We start from the raw sequence: 17,860 nt of genomic DNA, 5'->3' as shown, positions 1-17,860 counted from the left end.
GAGGCTCTCCAGCTGTATTGGATTAGCGCCTCAGCGTTGAATGAGAGGGGAATCCTGTCTGAAACCCAGGCATAAGTGCCTTAATCAAGCGAAACTGTATTGTTCCAGGGCCTTTTTCCTGTGTCAAGTATCTTTGATGTATACAGGGTGGTCCATTGATCGTGACCGGGCCAAATATCTCACGAAATAAGCGTCAAACGTGAAAACTACAAAGAACGAAACTTGTCTAGCTTGAAGGGGGGAACCAGATGGCGCTATGGTTAGCCCGCTAGATGACGCTGTCATAGGTCAAATGGATATAAACTGCGGTTTTTTTTTCAATAGGAACCCCCATTTTTTATAACATATTCGTGTAGTACGTAAAGAAATATGAATGTTTTAGTTGGACCACTTTTTTCGCTCTGTGATAGATGGCGCTGTAATAGTCACAAACATATGGTTCACAATTTTAGACGAACAGTTGGTAATAGGTAGGTTTTTTAAATTAAAATACGGAATGTAGGTACGTTTGAAAATTTTATTTCAGTTGTTCCAATGTGTTACATGTACCTTTATGAACTTATCATTTCTGAGAACGCATGCTGTTACAGCTTGATTACCTGTAAATACCACATTAATGCAATAAATGCTCAAAATGATGTCCGTCAACCTCAATGTATTTGGCAATACGTGTAACGACATTCCGCTCAATAGAGAGTAGTTCGCCTTCCGTCATGTTCGCACATGCGTTGACAATGCGCTGACGCATGTTGTCAGGCGTTGTCAGTGCATCACGACAGAAAATATCCTTCAACTCTCCCCTCAGAAAGAAATCCGGGGACGTCTGATCCGGTGAACGTGCGGGCCATGGTATGGTGCTTCGACGACCAATCCATCTGTCATGAAATATGCTATTCAATACCGCTTCAACCGCACGCCAGCTACGTGTCGGACATCCATCATGTTGGAGTACATCGTCATTCTGTCATGCAGTGAAACATCTTGTAGTAACATCGGTAGAACATTACGTAGGAAATCAGCATACATTGCACCATCGATAAAATGGGGGCCAATTATCCTTCCTCCCATAATGCCGCACCATACATTAACCCGCCAAGGTCGCTGATGTTCCACTTGACGCAGCCATCGTGGATTTTCCGTTGCGCAGTAGTGCATATTATGCCGGCTTACGTTACCGCTTTTGGTGAATGACACTTCGTCGCTAAACAGAATGCGTGCAGAAAAATCTGTCATCGTCCCGTAATTTCTCTTCTGCCCAGTGGCAGAACTCTACACGACATCCAAAGTCGTCGCCATGCAATTCTTGAGTGAGCCTTGAGCAGCCGCTGGTGAAGTATCAGTGCAGCAGCAGTGCAGTAGCGAGTCGCATATTTAGCTTTCATATTTGTTTCGTAGTTTGATTCTTAATTTCTTTCCGAGTGTTTATGAGCTTGCATATTTAATTACATAAAATTCTTGCGTATTCTCGTATTTCAGAGGAGTAACATTGCTTATTGATAGCTGTAGAGTATAAATTCGCGGAGTCGTTAGATGTTAACAGTAGGATTGATAGGGTGTGTGCGTGCTGTGTGCGGGCGCAGGAGGAACTGGCCGTGGTTCGCGAGCAGCTGAGCGTGCTGTTGACCACGGTCAGCCGCCATCAGGCTGTTGCCTCGAGGTGCAGCGACGACGGAGGGTCTGGCGCGTCGCTTGAGACACCCCAGATGTCGCTTGCTGCGTCCGCTGACTCAGCCGCCGAGGCACCTTCTAGTGTACCCGGCGCGTTGGGGCCGCCCTCACCTCAGGGTGAGTGGCGGACTGCAACGCGTTCGCGTCGCTCGAGGCGGAGGGTCAGCGTGGAGGCTGTCCGGCTGGCTTCGCGCGTTCGTCCTGTCAATGAGCGTGTGGCCGCTCCTTCAGCAGGGCCCGAGCAGGCACACGGGGGCAAAGGTTTGTTGGTTATTGGGAGCTCCAACGTTAGGCGGGTTATGGAGCCCCTCAGGGAAATAGCGTACAGGGCTGGAAAGAAATCCAACGTGCACTCGGTTTGTCTGCCGGGAGGCCTCATCCAAGAGGTGGAGGCGGCCTTGCCTGCGGCTATCGATCGTACGAGGTGCAGTCGTCTGCAAGTAGTTGCTCACGTTGGCACCAATAATGCCTGTCGCTTGGGTTTTGAGGCGATCCTCGGTTCGTACAGGCGGCTGGCGGATTTGGTGAAGGCCGCTGGCCTCGCACGCGGGGTGCAAGCAGAGCCCTCTATTTGCAGCATCGTTCCCAGGGTGGATCGGGGTCCTTTGGTTTGGAGCCGAGTGGAGGGTCTCAACCAGAGGCTTCGTCGACTCTGTGACGGTCTTGGCTGCAGATTTCTAGACTTGCGCTATTGGGTGGGGAATTGTAGGACGCCTCTAGATAGGTCAGGGGTGCACTACACAAAGGAAGCGGCTACTCGGGTAGCAGAGTACTTGTGGCGTGCACATGGTTTTTTTTTAGGCTAGGCAGAAGTGCGAGGTATCCTGATGAACACTCACCAGTCGACGTGCAGGCAGGGAAATCAGGACGGGCTCAGTATAAAGACACTTCAGCTATCAAGATATTAGCAGTAAATTTTCAGAGTGTTCGGAATAAAGTTCCTGAATTTACTGCCCTCTAGGAAGCGTGTGGCGCGCAAATTATTCTCGGGACTGAGACCTGGCTGAACCCTGAGATAGGAAGTTCTGAAATATTTAGTGAGGGTTGGAATGTGTATCGGAAAGACAGATTAGACACTGTAGGAGGTGGTGTCCTCATTGCAGTTGACAAAAATATTGTGTCTACCGAGGTCGAAGTAGAGTGTGATTGTGAAGTTATCTGGACACGTTTAACAGTGCTAGGGGAAATAAAGTTAATTTTGGGGTGTTATTACTGGCCACCAGGCTCCACCGTGACATTTATGCAGTCATTCAAAGGGAGTCTACATTCTGTATCGCAGAAGTACCCGGATCATGCTATGTTAGTCTGCGGCGACTTCAACCTACCTAGTATAGTCTGGGATGTCTATGGTTTCATTACAGGTGGTACAGACAAGCCGTCGTGTGAATTACTTTTGAACACATAATCCGAAAACTGTCTTGAGCAGCTAAATCGACAGCCAACGCGCAATGGAAATATTTTAGTTCTGGTAGCCACGAACTAACCAGGCCTCATCGACGGTGTCAGTGTTGAGATAGGGATTAATGATCATGATGTTGTCATTACGACTATGGTTACGAAAGTTAAAAAGTCGGTCAAGAAGGCTAGGAGAGTATTCTTACTAGACAGAGCAGATAAGCAGTTGTTAGCATCCCATTTAGTAAATGAATCGACTTCATTTACTTCCGGTACGATGGACGTAGAAGAATTATGGGCAAATTTTAAACACATTGTAAATCACGCATTGGACAAGTATGTGCCGAAAAAGTGAGTTACGGACGGAAAAGACCCACCGTGGTTTAGCAGCGCAGTTCGGAGAATGCTCAGGAAGAAAAGGCAGTTGCACTCGCGGTACAAGAAAGATCGAGAGAATGAGGACAGGTAAAAGTTAGTAGAGATTCAAGCTGCTGTACAAAGAGCGATGCGCGAAGCATTCAACCACTACCACCTACATACCTTAGAAAAAGATCTTGCTGAAAACCCAAGGAAATTCTGGTCTTATGTAAAATCGGTAAGTGGGTCGAAAGCTTCCATCCAGTCACTCACTGATCAGTCTGGCCTGGCAACGGAAGACAGCAAAACGAAAGGTGAAATTTTAAATTTAGCATTTGAGAAATCTTTCACGCAGGAGGGTCGCACAAACATACCGCTGTTTGAGTCTCGTACAGATTCCCGTATGGAGGACATAGTGATAAGACATTCCTGGGGTTGTGAAGCAGCTGAATGGGTTGAAAATAAATAAATCGCCAGGTCCTGATGGGATTCCAGTTCGGTTTTACAGAGAGTACTCTACTGCATTGGCTCCTTACTTAGCTTGCATTTATCTTGAATCTCTTGCCCAACGTAAAGTCCCGAGCGACTGGAAAAAAGCGCAGGTGACGCCTGTATATACGAAGGGTAGAAGGACGGATCCTCAAAATTACAGACCAATATCCTTAACATCGGTTTGTTGTAGGATTCTCGAACATATTCTCAGTTCGAATATAATGAATTTCCTTGTGACAGAGAAGTTGTTCTCGATGCATCGGCACGGCTTTAGAAAAAGCATCGCTTCTTTGAAACGCAACTCGCCCATTTTCACACGATATCTTGCGAACCATGGATGAAGGGTATCAGACGGATTCCATATTCCTTGACTTCCGGAAAGCGTTTGACTCGGTGCCGCACTGCAGACTACTAAGGTACGGGCATATGGGATTGGTTCCCAAGTACGTGAGTGGCTCGAAGACTTCTTAAGTAATAGAACCCAATACGTTGTCCTCGATGGTGAGTGTGGATCAACTGGAGTGCCCCAGGGAAGTGTGGTAGGTCCGCTGTTGTTTTCTGTCTACATAAATGATCTTTTGGACAGGGTGGATAACAATGTGCGGCTGTTTCCTGATGATATTGTGGTGTACGGGAAGGTGTGTCGCTGAGTGACTGAAGGAGGATACAAGATGACTTGGACAGGATTTGTGATTGGTGTAAAGGATGGCACCTGACGCTAAATATATATAAATGTAAATTAATGCAGATGAATAGGAAAAAGAATCCTGTAATGTTTGAATACTCCATTAGTAGTGTAGCGCCTGACACAGTCACGTCGATTAAATGTTTGCACGTAACATTGCAGAGCGATATGAAGTGGGACAAGCATGTAATGGCAGTTGTGGGGAAGGCGGATAGTCGTCTTCGGTTCATTGGTAGAATTTTGGGACGATGTGGTTCATCTGTAAAGGAGACCACATATAAAACACTAATACGACCTATTCTTGAGTACTGCTCGAGCGTTTGTGATCCCTATCAGGTCGGATTGAGGAAGGACATAGAAGCAATTCAGAGGCCGGCTGCTCGATTTTTTACTGGGAGGTCTGATCATCACGCGAGTGTTACGGAAACGCGTCAGCAACTCGGGTGGGAGTCTCTAGAGGAAAGGAAGCGTTCTTTTCGTGAATCGCTACTCAGTAAATTTAGAGAACCAGCATTTGAGGCTGACTGCAGTACAGTTTTACTGCCGCCAACATGCATTTCGCGGAAAGACCATAAAGATAAGATAAGAGAGATTAGGGTTCGTACAGATTCATATAGGTAGTCATTTTTCCCTCGATCTGTTTGGGAGTGGAACAGGGAGAAAAGATGCTAGTTGTGGTACGAGGTACCCTCCGCCACGCGCCGTATGGTGGATTGCGGAGTATGTATGTAGATGTAGGCAACGGCCTTGCCGCAGTGGATACACCGGTTCCCGTTAGATCACCGAAGTTAAGCGCTGTCGGGTGTGGCCGGCACCCGGATGGGTGACCATCCAGGCCGCCAAGCGCTGTTGCCATTTTTCGGGGTGCACTAAGCCTCGTGATGCCAATTGAGGAGCTACTCGACCGAATAGTAGCGGCTCCGGTCAAAGAAAACCATCATAACGACCGGGAGAGCGGTGTGCTGACCACACGCCCCTCCTATCTGCATCCTCATCTGAGGATGACACAGCAGTCGGATGGTCCCGATGGGCCACTTGTAGCCTGAAGACGGAGTACTATGTAGATGTAGATGCATAGAAATATGGTACGGGTCCACCGATATTGATGTAGCATCTCAACACTGACGTTTTCGAGATTCCCGATTCTCTGGCAATTTGTCTGCTACTGATGTGCAGATTAACCGCGAGAGCAGCTAAAACGCCTACTTGGGCATCATAATTTGTTGCAGGTCGTGGTTTACGTTTCCCATGTGACTGAACACTTCCTGTTTCCTTGAATAACGTAACTATCAAGCGAACGGTCCGGACACTTGGATGATGTTGTCCAGGATACCGAGCAGCATACGTAGCAGACGCCCGTTGGGCATTTTGATCACAATAGCCGTACATCAACACGATATAGGCGTTTTCCGCAATTGTTAAACGGTCCATTTTAACACGGGTAATGTATCACGAAGCAATACCGTCCGCACTGGCGGAATGTTAGGTGATACCACGTACTTACATGTTTGTGACTATTACAGCGCTATCTATCACAAAGCGAAAAAAGTGGCCCAACTTAAACATGCATATTTCTTTACGTACTACACGAATATGTAATAAAAATGGAGGTTCCTATTTAAAAAAAAAAGGAGTTGATAACCGTTTGACCTATGGCGGCGCCATCTGGTTTCCCCCTTCAAGCTAGACGAGTTTAGTTCTTTGTAGTTTTTTCGCTTGACGCTTATTTCGTGAAATATTTGGCCCGGTCACTATCAATGGACCAATGTAGACCGAAGCGGTTTCTGCAGCTCACTAGGCAGACACGCTAACCATAACGCCACCTTGGCACGATTACTATGGACTGTTCCACGAAATACACTAGCATGCCTACTTCCTCGATCCAAATTCCCATTCACGCCTCAGCTCTAATCCTGTCCTTGGTACAAATTTTCATGCGTCGCTTCAGTTTGCATTTACAGAGTGTTTGGAAAATTCTGTGAATTGTAGAGGAGAATGAGTACATAATATTTTCGTAGGTACACATATCTGGAAACATACTGTTACAGATGTGTAACGCATGTGTCTGCTGAGGGAAAGAGAAACGTCTCAGATCTGCTTGTCCTAGTACGCAACAGAGCATACAGGGTGACGTTTACTACGTCAGACGGTTACGAAATATCACTTAACGTCACATATGCTGTGTTCTTTTTCGTTTTGGAATAATGCAAACACGTCTTCTTCAAGTGTTAACACAAAGAAATGTCCTTAAGTGATAAAAGGGTATTTCGTTATGACTACTCTCTAATTTTTTTCTGATAACTGTAGAGCGTCACACCTAATTCAATTCCTCAAGCAGATGTGAATGAGGTAAACATGTAAATTGGAATCGTCGTAGGACGGAGACCGTAGGTTTCAGGACATGACTTCGTATGCAAAATATAAAGTACTCACTCTCCTCTACAAGTTCTAGAACACTGTAACTGGAATTTCCGAACACCTTGTATATATCATAGACATGTGTCTACAACCGTATATTTTCATTTGATTAAAGCACCTATGACTGCGTTTCAGGCTGACTATCTCGTTTCATTCAAGGCTTAGGTGCTATTACAGTACAACTGGGGAACCTCTGGTATGCTGTCTGAGTATATGGGTAATACCAAGTGGGCAGAGGCGTGAATGCGAATTTGGATTGTGGAGCGAGGCATGGTAGGACAGTCCGTGCAGTTACACAAAGCCACTGTGCCAGGGTGCCGTGGTGGTTAGAGCATCTGCCTCGTGCGCAGGACACCTGGCTTTCTACAAATTTTCATTCTTCGCTTCACTCTCTATATGTAGATCATAAATGTTTGAGACTTGAAAAGGTCTCTGGAACCATATAGTTACAGTTCGAAACATCTTCACTAAGGACTCCTACGTGCAATGCGAAGACGATGTATAAGAAAGGAAAACTTGAAAACGCGAAGAGAAGACTGGAGAGACAAAATACCAGTCTTTTCAGCCTAAGTGAAATTAGATGGGACGGATAATTTTAATCTGGATAATATAACGTAACTTACAATGGGTCGGGATGAACGGAAAACATAGTCGGTGTTACACTCAAGAAATATCTGGACAAGAACATAATGAGGGTTATTCCACTTATTGAAGGAGTGTTAGCAGTGAAATTAAACAGTAACCTTGCGGATACAAAGATGATTCAAGTATATGTGCCAATAACACACGCGAAAAAAGAGGAGGCGAGCAAAATATATGAGGAGACTGAAGAAGTCTTTGATGAAAGTGGAAAAGGGCAAATGAGTATCGTACTGACGGGGGACTGGAAAAGCGTAGTGAGAAAGAGAGAAGAAACAATGTAGTTGGAGACTACGGCCAGGAAAGACCAACGAAAACGTAGAAAAACCTACAGCCTTCTGTGAACGATTTGATCTCTGGATACTTAATACTTGGTTCAAGGACCATGATTAAATACATGGAAAGCTCCAGGTGATACCGCTAGAAATCGAATAGACTTCGTTAGAGTTAAACAGAGATTAAAAGAACCTTTCCAGGTCCAGATGCTGATAGACATAATAATTTATTCGTCGCCAAGATTACCGCATATTAATAAAAACAACAAATTGAATAATGAGAGCTTTAAGAATTATTACAGTAACTATGTGGAAAATAAATTGGAACGCGTTAGGAAAAATGGCTCTGAGCACTATGGGACTTAACAGCTGAGGTCATCAGTGCCCTAGAACTTAGAACTACTTAAACCTAACTAACCTAAGGACGTCACACACATCCATGCCCAAGGCAGAATTCGAACCTGCGACCGTAGCGGTCGCCTGACTGAAGCGCCTAGAACCGCTCGGCTACTCCGGCCGGCGAACACGTTAGGAGAAGGTGTCACTGGAGATACAGTATCGACAGCCAATAGATAGATCCATACCGCGTAAGTTAATAAGAGACGGGAATGATCCACCATGGTACACAAAACACGTCGGAACACTGTTGCAGAAGCAACGAAAAAAGCATGCCAAATTCAGAAGAACGCAAAATCCTCAAGACTGGCTAAGTTTCGCGGAAGCTCAAAATTTGGTGAGAACGTCAATGCGAGATGCTTTTAATAGTTCCCACAATGAACCATTGTCCCAAAGTATGGTAGAAAAACAAAAGAGATTCTGGTCGTATGTAAAGTACACCAGTGGCGAAAAACAGTCAATACCCTCACTGCGCGAAAGCGATGGAAATGTTACCGATGAGGGTGTCACTAAAGATGAGTTACTAAATACAGTTTTCGTAATTCCTTCACGAAAGAACACGATGTAAATATTCAAGAATTCGAAACCAGAACAGCTGTTAGCATGAATGACATAAAAGTAGATATCTTAGGTGTTGCGAAACAACTCAAATCACTTAAGAAAGGCAAGTCTTCCAGTCCAGATGGTATACCAATCAGGTTCCTTTCAGAGTATGCAGACACAATAGCGCCTTTCTCAGCAATCATATACAACCGCTCACTTGACGAAAGGTCTGTTCCTAAAGACTGGAAAGTAGAACAGGTCACACCAGTATTCAACAAAGAAAATAGGAGTTGCCCATTGAATTACAGACCCATATCACTGACCTCAATTTGCAGTACGATTTTGGAGCATATTCTGCATTCTAACATTATGAATCACATTGAAGAAAGTGACTTATTGATACATAACCAATACGGATTCCGAAAATATCGTTCTTGTGCAACACAGCTAGCTCTTTATTCCCATGAAGCAATGAGTGCTGTCGACAAGGGATCTCAGATCGATTCCATATTCCTATATTTCCAGAAGGCTTTTGATACCATTCCTCACAAGCAACTACTAATTAAATTACGTGCATATAGAGTATCGCCTCACTTGTGTGACTGGATTCCTGATTTCCTCACAGAGAGGTCACAGTTCGTAGTGATAGACGGTAGGTCATCGAGTAGAAAAGAAGTGATATCTGGCGTTCCGCAAGGTGGTGTCATAGGCCCTCTGCTGTTCCTGATTTACATAAATGATCTAGGTGATAATGTGAGCAGCCCCCTTAGATTGTTTGCAGATGACGCTGTATTTTGCCGTCTAGTAAAATCATCAGACGATCAATTCCAGTTACAAAATGATCTAGAGAGAATTTCTGTATGGTGCGAAAAGTGGGAATTGGCACTAAACAAAGAAAAGTGCGAGGTAATCCACATGGGTAATAAAAGAAATCCGATAAATTTTGGGTATACGATAAATCGCACAAATCTAAGGGCTGTCAATTCGACTAAATACCTAGGAATTACAATTACGAACAACTTAAATTGGAAGAAACACATAGATGATATTGTGGGGAAGGTGAAACAAAGACTGCGCTCTGTTGGCAGAACATTTTGAAGATGCGACAAACCCACTAAAGAGACAGCCTGCATTACACTTGTCCATCCTCTGCTGGAATACTGCTGCGCGGTGTGGGATACTTACCAGGTAGAATTGAAGGAGGACATCGAAAAAGTGCAAAGAATGGCGGCTCGTTTCGTGTTATCGCGCATTATGGGTGAGAGTGTCATTGATATGATACGCGAGTTGGGGTGGCAGTCACTGAAACAAAGGCGGTTTTCTTCGCGGCGAGATCTATTTACAATCACTATCTTTCTCTTGCGAATGCGAAAATATTTTGTTGACACCCACCTAAGTAGGAAGAAATGATCATAATAATAAAATAAGAGAAATCTGAGCTCGAACGGAAAGATTTAGCCGTTCCTTTTTCCCACGCACCATTCGGGAGTGGAATCCTAGAGAGGTAGTACTAAAATGGTTCGATGAACCCTCTGCCAGGCACTTAAGTGTGAATTGCAGAGTAGCCAAGTAGATGAATATAGAGATGTAGAATACTACTAGAAATACAATGTTCGACGGGGTGAAGATAGAAATTGTAGGAGAAAAAAGAACAAGAATTTAGAATGGCTTAACTACATGAAGTACGTTTCACAAAATGGTGGAGCACAGGAAATAGATAAATGATGACAGTACTGAAACCTGAACAGTTGACTAGGAATCTAAACTGATATGCCTAGAGAGGACTGGATGAGGAAACAGCGTGAGGAAATAGAACAATAGGAAAAAATGGTAATTGAAGAACTGTACGAAGCAGTAAAATCCTTAGCAAGTAGAGAAGAAGGGAGAAGCAAACAATGAACGCTAAACAAACGAGGGAAGAAGACAGGCTATATAGATGGGGAGACGGAATTTCGGATAGATTATGTAAAGGATGGAGGGAAAAAAATAAGTAAGACCGAGGTCCTAATGTTTTAAAACCGGTGAACGCTAATCAGGAACTTAGGGAAAAGAAAGCACTGGGCGGCGACATAATACCGTCCGAGGCAATGAAAGTCTTAGGTCTGAACTCAACAGCCAGACTGACTGATGTAGTAAGTAGAATGTATGAATCAAAAATATAGTCTCAAGATCTACTTACGACCAGTCTAGTACCGTTACCTAAAAAATGCCACACAAAAACTTCAAAGACTACATGACGATTAGTTTCATCATTCATGTTGTAAAATGTGTTGGCCCTTATTCTAAATTAACTGGACAACTGACGGACCCACAGATGGGGCGATGCACCGTAGTCAAACATTTATGTTAAACTAATCTGTGAATCTTCAAATGTGAATGAATTTCTGTTGAAACAGCTTCTGTTGGGACGTGTTTTGCCTCCCTCACTCACTTTCTTTTGTGTTAGTCTTATTACGCAGACTTACGCTTTGGTAAGAGGTGTGGCATTTTTAATATATGCGTATTTTGTGACAATACAGGGTGAACATAAAACCGACAAATTGCAGGGAAGGATTCCTGACTGGAAATGGAGCAATCATGAACATGTATCCGAAAGTGCATCATAGCCACTGAAGATGGTACTGACGCATGACCGATACTTGACCACTTGCCGTGTGTTTCTTGTGTGTTGCAGGCTGTGTGATTGAAGCAGCATATCGTAATCAGCTAAATGGTCCAGTATTTATGTCGAGCCGGCCGTCGTGGCCGAGCGGTTCTAGGCGCTTCAGTGCGGAACCGCGCGACTGCTACGGTCGCAGGTTCGAATCCTGCGTCGGGCATGGATGTGTGTGATGTCCTTAGGTTAGTTAGGTTTAAGTAGTTCTAAGATCTAGGGGACTGATGACCTCACTTTTAAGTCCCATAGTGTTCAGAGCCATTTGAACCATTTATTCACGTCGGGTACAATCCGAGATGATGTTTGTGTACGGCCAAGCACATGTAAAAAGTTTAAAGGCAACACGATTGTATCAAAGCAAGTACCCTCAAAAACACAACCCACGTCACACAAAATTTTAAGCACAATTTGGGATTTTGTGTGATCATGGGTCTTTTCAGAGATTTGGAGGACCGGGTTATACAGGATATTGAGACGAGCTCTGGTATAAGCTGCAGGAAAGTTACCTACTAACATGGTGTAAGCCAAAGCATTGTTATGTGTATGCTGCATGACAACTACTATTATCCCTATCACCTGTAATCCCATGGAGGCCACTTGGAGCATCTGTTGTGTCGTGGATGTGATGCATCTCTGTACTATTTTCTGGGACGATTCGTTAGTGTTGCACGCACACTGTCCAAGTCCGGTCACATGTTCATAGGACCTTTCCTTCTCCGTTTCCAGTCGGGAATCCGCCCCTACATTTTGTGGGTTTTATTAATATTCACGCTGTATATCAGTTAAGATACCGAATGTCTTATCTAAAATGACCCATATTTATCTGTTTCAGTGCCAGTCTGAGATGAGGCAACGTGGAAGTCTTGATAAGGTGATGCAACTGATCGGCCATCATTATAGCAGCCTACATGCAAATTTGTACGATCAGTTTGTGTGTGCGTGTATGTGTGAATTTAACAGGGACCAAATTTCTGAGGTCATCGGTCCCTAGACTTATACACTACTTAAACTAACTTATGCTAAGGACAACACACACACCCATGCCCGAGGGAGGACTCGAACCTCCCGGGGGGGGCGGGGGGGGGGCTGCGCAGTCAGTGATATGGTGCCTCTAACTGCGCGGCCACTCCGCGCGGCTGTACGATCAGTCATAGAGCCTCCCTTCATTATCTTTTCATGAATTACGAAGTCCGATTACAATTCGTTGAACGCATTTTTATGCACGCCAGCACTGGTGATTCAAACACTCAATAAACGGTCTGGCATCACCCTGTTAATGACCACGAAAACCAGCTGGCTCTTGTTTAAACACAGTTCCTTATTAATTTCTTTTCTTTATCAGAATGTCTCGTCTTCCTTATAATATTGCTGCTTCCATGAATTCCATTAGTCGCTTTTTTATTGATTAACTCACACCTGGAGCGGAAATATTATTAAAGGTAAATTCTAAACAGATTTGAGGAAAATACTGGGGAAGACCAGTTTGGATTCAGAAGGGATAAAGAAACAAAACATTTTACAGGTGAAGATGATTGGAGAAACAATGGTGGAAATTAATAAGGAGGATTGTATTTGTTTTATCGACTGGAAGAAGGCTTTGACGGAATCATCTGGAATAAAAGAGGTGGAAATAGATTGCGAAGATACAACGTTATAAAGGAGAGGTACACAAAGCACGTTTAGAGTAGGATATGAGGAGACTGAAGAGATTATTGATGGAAGAGCTGTAAGGCAAGAATGCTCAACATCACTATTTAACATGTAATGAGAAGAACTTATATGTAAAAGGGAGACGATCCAAGAGGACTTGTAATTACAGGAAAAAAGTCAAGGGGCAAGAAGTGTGCAATGAACATAGATATGGGAAATACAAAAGTAATGACAGTAAGCAAGCAGGAAGATCCTGTTAACATATTCCTAGACGGGAAGAATGTAACAACTCTTTCTGAACCTTGGAAGTTTAATGGCATGTAATGGAAATCGTACAGATCAATAACGAGGAGGATATCCATAAGTAAGAGAACGTTTGAAGAGGTGAACCAGCTACTGACATCTACAAGAATACAATCCGAAGAAACATTTCATATCGTATTTAATCGGCGATACCAGGCAGTGACATGCAATTAAAATTGTTCTCACCTGTACGTGAATTACATAATGTGTGTACGAGTACATGTTGTGACGCAGCAATAGTTAGGGTACCTGTTTGAAATAAGACTGAAGGAGCGAGGTGAAGAGTCTAAACCAGTTTTTGAGTTTAGCAGGGTGCAGCAGACTCGTAGGAACAATTTTAAGGCTCCTTCATTAGAAATGTCATGCAGAAAGAAATGTATTACTACTAGGAAGCAGTCACATTAGAGATGTAAGCCAACTGCTGCAGGAAAAGATATAGTATACCAGGATCCAAGCATCGTGAAACTTAGCGTCAAGCTTAGCCAGGGGTCTTGGGTAGAGATATTGATGGCAAGTATAGGTTACTTATTGTACGAGCAGCAGGAAACAGCCTGACTAACAACTTAGAACACAGAATTATTAGCAACAGCACATACTAGAGCAGGGTTCGTCGAAGTTCTGCAGCGCCATGACCAGCTCTGGGTTAAAACTGCTGTAAGTCGTGTAAACAAAAAGCTGACCGAGTTACTTTTGACTCCAGCAAAGTCTCATTCTCTGCCGTCCCTGTTCCTCCAATAGGGAGATGGGGACACACTAATCATGGCCTGCATTTAGAATAACTGAGAAAAGATTATATGAGCACCTCTAAGAAAGTGTATGGGGTCACTAGCACACAAAACAAAGTCCCTATGATTACTGGAATGAAAAGGACACATTTTTAGTTTGGAGTCACGTTACAGACAGAAAGTATTGAAAGAAATTAGAGCAGTACAATACCGTAATATGTGTAACAAATTCCAGAAAAATAAAATTAATTTTTTCCATCAGAACATTAGATAGTTGAAAGACAAAGTAGATAAGCTTATTGTATGTCCAGATGTGGAAAATTCTGAAGGGACAGATGTTTGCTCCCTCTCTGAAGACCATGCACCCATAGGGATGGAGAAATTAAACATCAGAGATTGTAGACATATCATTTTCATGTAGTGTTAACATAGAAAAGGGAAGAATTTCCAACATATGTGAAACTTGGACACAGAGTCAAAATTATTGAAACAAATAACTTTTGTATTGATCAGAACCAAGAAGCATTTGCTTATGAGTTGTTTCTGCAGAATCGATGCTTTACAGATCCCCTCTAGGAAACTTTCAACTGTTTATACAAAATTGAGATGTGTTATTGAGCTACCTATCAGGCAAGAGGAAACAGCAGTTTATGGAGATTTCAATGCAGATTTCTTAAAAGATACGGACTGGAAAAAATAAATTTATTATGTGGCTGTTCCAATCTAATTTCAGTGGTTAGTTTTTCTACTCATGCACAGCAAAACAGTAGGAGACTGATTGATGGTATTTTTATAGACAGTGCTCTGGCTGAAAGAATTAAACTGCATCCAATTGCTAATGGACTATCTGATCACTGTGTGACACCTTGCAACAGAGAGGCAGATTCTTATACAGCAATAGGATTTATTAATCAGAACAGGATACAATGTTTTAAGAGTAAGCTAAAATAGTTAGTATGGCATGAAGTATATACAGAGGAAGATGCTAATGTCAAAATCAATTTATTCCGTTGTAAATTTGTGTTATTACTTGGAAGTTGCTTTCCTAAAAATTTATCCAAAAGATCCATTAAAAAATTAGTAAGCTGTGGATAATTATGGGAATTAAAATGTCATATAAGAGGGAGAGGGATATTTATTTAAAGGCCAGAGTAAGGCAAGACATGACATGACTTTCATAATACGAAAAAATGCTGTAGTTTTCTAAGGAAACTCATTAAAATGTCCAGAGCTATACGTATCCTGACGGAAATAAATAATGTAACAACATTAAAACTATATGGGACACTGTCAAATGGGAGACAGGACAACTGGTCAGTGTGAAAGATTCCATAACAATGAATCAAAATGACAGTGTTGTGACTGACAATTCACAAATCACAAATACCTTTAACATGCACTTTCTAAGCGTACCAGCAAGTAAAGGATTAAATGGTTCACTTAAAGATGCAAAAGAATATGTTAAACATTCCATTTTGCAAAACTTTAAGAACTAGAAATAGCACCAACATCCTTCACTGAAATTTATACAGTTATAAAAATTTTAGAAAACGAAAGCTGCTGTGGGGTTAATCGCATTTCAGATAGAATTCTGAAAAGTTGTTCCAACTTAACAATTAATCTCCTTAGTGATATATGCAGTGCATGTCTGACATAAAGTACTTTCCCAGACAGATTAAAACACACAGCTGTTAAGCTTTCTCAGAACCAAAGTGACAAGACAGACTTCAACAATTATCGCCGAAATTCCTTAATGACATCTTTTTCCAGAATATTTGAAAAAGTGATGTACTCAAGAGCAACAAAATAAAGTGTAAGTAATTTACTTAACATATCATAGTTTCGTTTCCAGAAAGGTTGCTCAAATGAGATTGCTATTTATACATTCACTCATCAAACACAAGACTTGGATAATAATATATCGCTTGCTGTTTTTTTTCTAATCTGTCCAAGGCCTATGACTGTGTAGATCATTATACTCTTTTAGAAAAACTCAAGTTCTATGGAACTGATGGCTTTTATACATACTGCTGGTTTGAATCATATTTGCCAAACAGAATGAAAAAGGTTGTACTTCATATTTTCAGACAATGTCATAAAGCTAGAAAATTTTAGTTACTGAGGAAAAGTATTAATACAAAGGCGTCCCACAAGGTTCAACTTTCAGTCCACTCCTATTCGTTATATATGTGAATGACCTTCCACTTGATGTTCAACAAACGTAACTGATACTAGAGGTATAATAAATCTCATTAGAGAGAAAGCAACAAAAGAGCTAGATAATACTTTCCAAAGAACTATTAAGTCGTTCTCTGAAAATGAACTCTCCCTAAATTTTGGAACAGAAACACACCGTTCAGTCCTGTACATCAAATAGAGTCATACCAACAACCGATGGAGCACATGACCTGGAGTCAGTAAGTAGGTAGAATGCTCTGACATACTGATGAAAACATGTGCCGGAAGAAGCTTATTACTAAGCTTCTCAAACAGTTAAGTTTAGCTAATTTTGATAATCTTGGAAACAAACATATCAACCTACTGACATATTTTGCATATTTGACTCAATAATGTCGTACACAATTCTTGGATGGGACGACTGTATCGTTACAACAGACACTACTGCCAGCTATAACGCACACATTTTTAAATATGGTAGTGCTACTGGGAGTATTCAAATTTTATACTGATTATACATGGGTCATGAAGAGTCACACATCTATTGCATACTTTTGAAAACTGTGAAAGCACAGACGCATAACACCTTAAATAATTGCGGTGGTTGCTTGTTATAAAAGAGACGATCAAAAAGGTTATGTTCGAAGGCCATACAGTCCACAATCGGCATGTCAATCTGGTAAAATTGCCGTTGGCATTAAGGCATTCACTCCATCGACGTACCCTGATGTAGATACTTGTTAGGAAAAATACCGTGTTCTGCTGCCTCAAGACGTCAATAACTGCCTGCTTGCGCCTTGCCCCTCCTCGTCCGACAAGAGTTGTCGGCCATTCAAGCCTTTTTAAAGATACCAAGGGAGTGATACTCGTAGGGGCGGAAGGGGGAGGGGCGAAGAAGTCAGGACTATAGGGCGGATGCTCGAGTCTCTCCCACTTGATATGGCATAACTTTTGGGCCATCTCATTTGCGATATGGAGACTTGCGTTTTCAGACGTAGATGCACGGGACTTGGTGCACCACTCCACAACGGTGGTTTACACCAGATATGCTGCCCCATACACATTTTTGGCCTGTCATTCGACAGCCGAAGAAAAAATAACAGCACGTTGGTGCTGTATGGACACATTTGGTAATGCCGTCGCCATGGTTACGTTTACGCATGTAACTCATGCATCTCGGGAAGCCACACTTAACCCTTGACTACATGTCGATGTTTATATACCCCCATCGGAGTCGTACTTCGTTGCACATACGCTTCAGCAAGGCTCTCAGAAGGAAACTTATTGACAGCCCGTTATATTAGGCTATTGATGTCTGTATAAAACGTTTTAACATTTTTTGGCTGGATTTTCTTCAACATATAGCCATAATGAAAAGCTGCAAGAAGCGTCTTGGGAGAAACTATAAAAGACATTCTTACAGCTATACGTTTGTCAAAAACCCTGTTGAAGAAATATAATACTAACATTTTTCACAAAA

At 42.5% G+C, this 17,860-nt stretch overlaps 1 pseudogene; it reads left to right on the top strand.

Moving 5' to 3' along the window:
- The first annotated feature begins 5,334 nt into the window (after positions 1–5,334).
- LOC126413600 (5S ribosomal RNA) lies at positions 5,335–5,452 on the top strand (annotated as a pseudogene).
- The last annotated feature ends 12,408 nt before the right edge of the window (positions 5,453–17,860 follow it).

The sequence above is a fragment of the Schistocerca serialis genome, chromosome 7 (genome assembly GCF_023864345.2).
Source record: "Schistocerca serialis cubense isolate TAMUIC-IGC-003099 chromosome 7, iqSchSeri2.2, whole genome shotgun sequence".
Taxonomy (NCBI): Eukaryota; Metazoa; Arthropoda; class Insecta; order Orthoptera; family Acrididae; genus Schistocerca; species Schistocerca serialis.
Note: the sequence above shows the minus strand (reverse complement) of the source record. Positions and strands in the feature narration are given on the sequence as shown.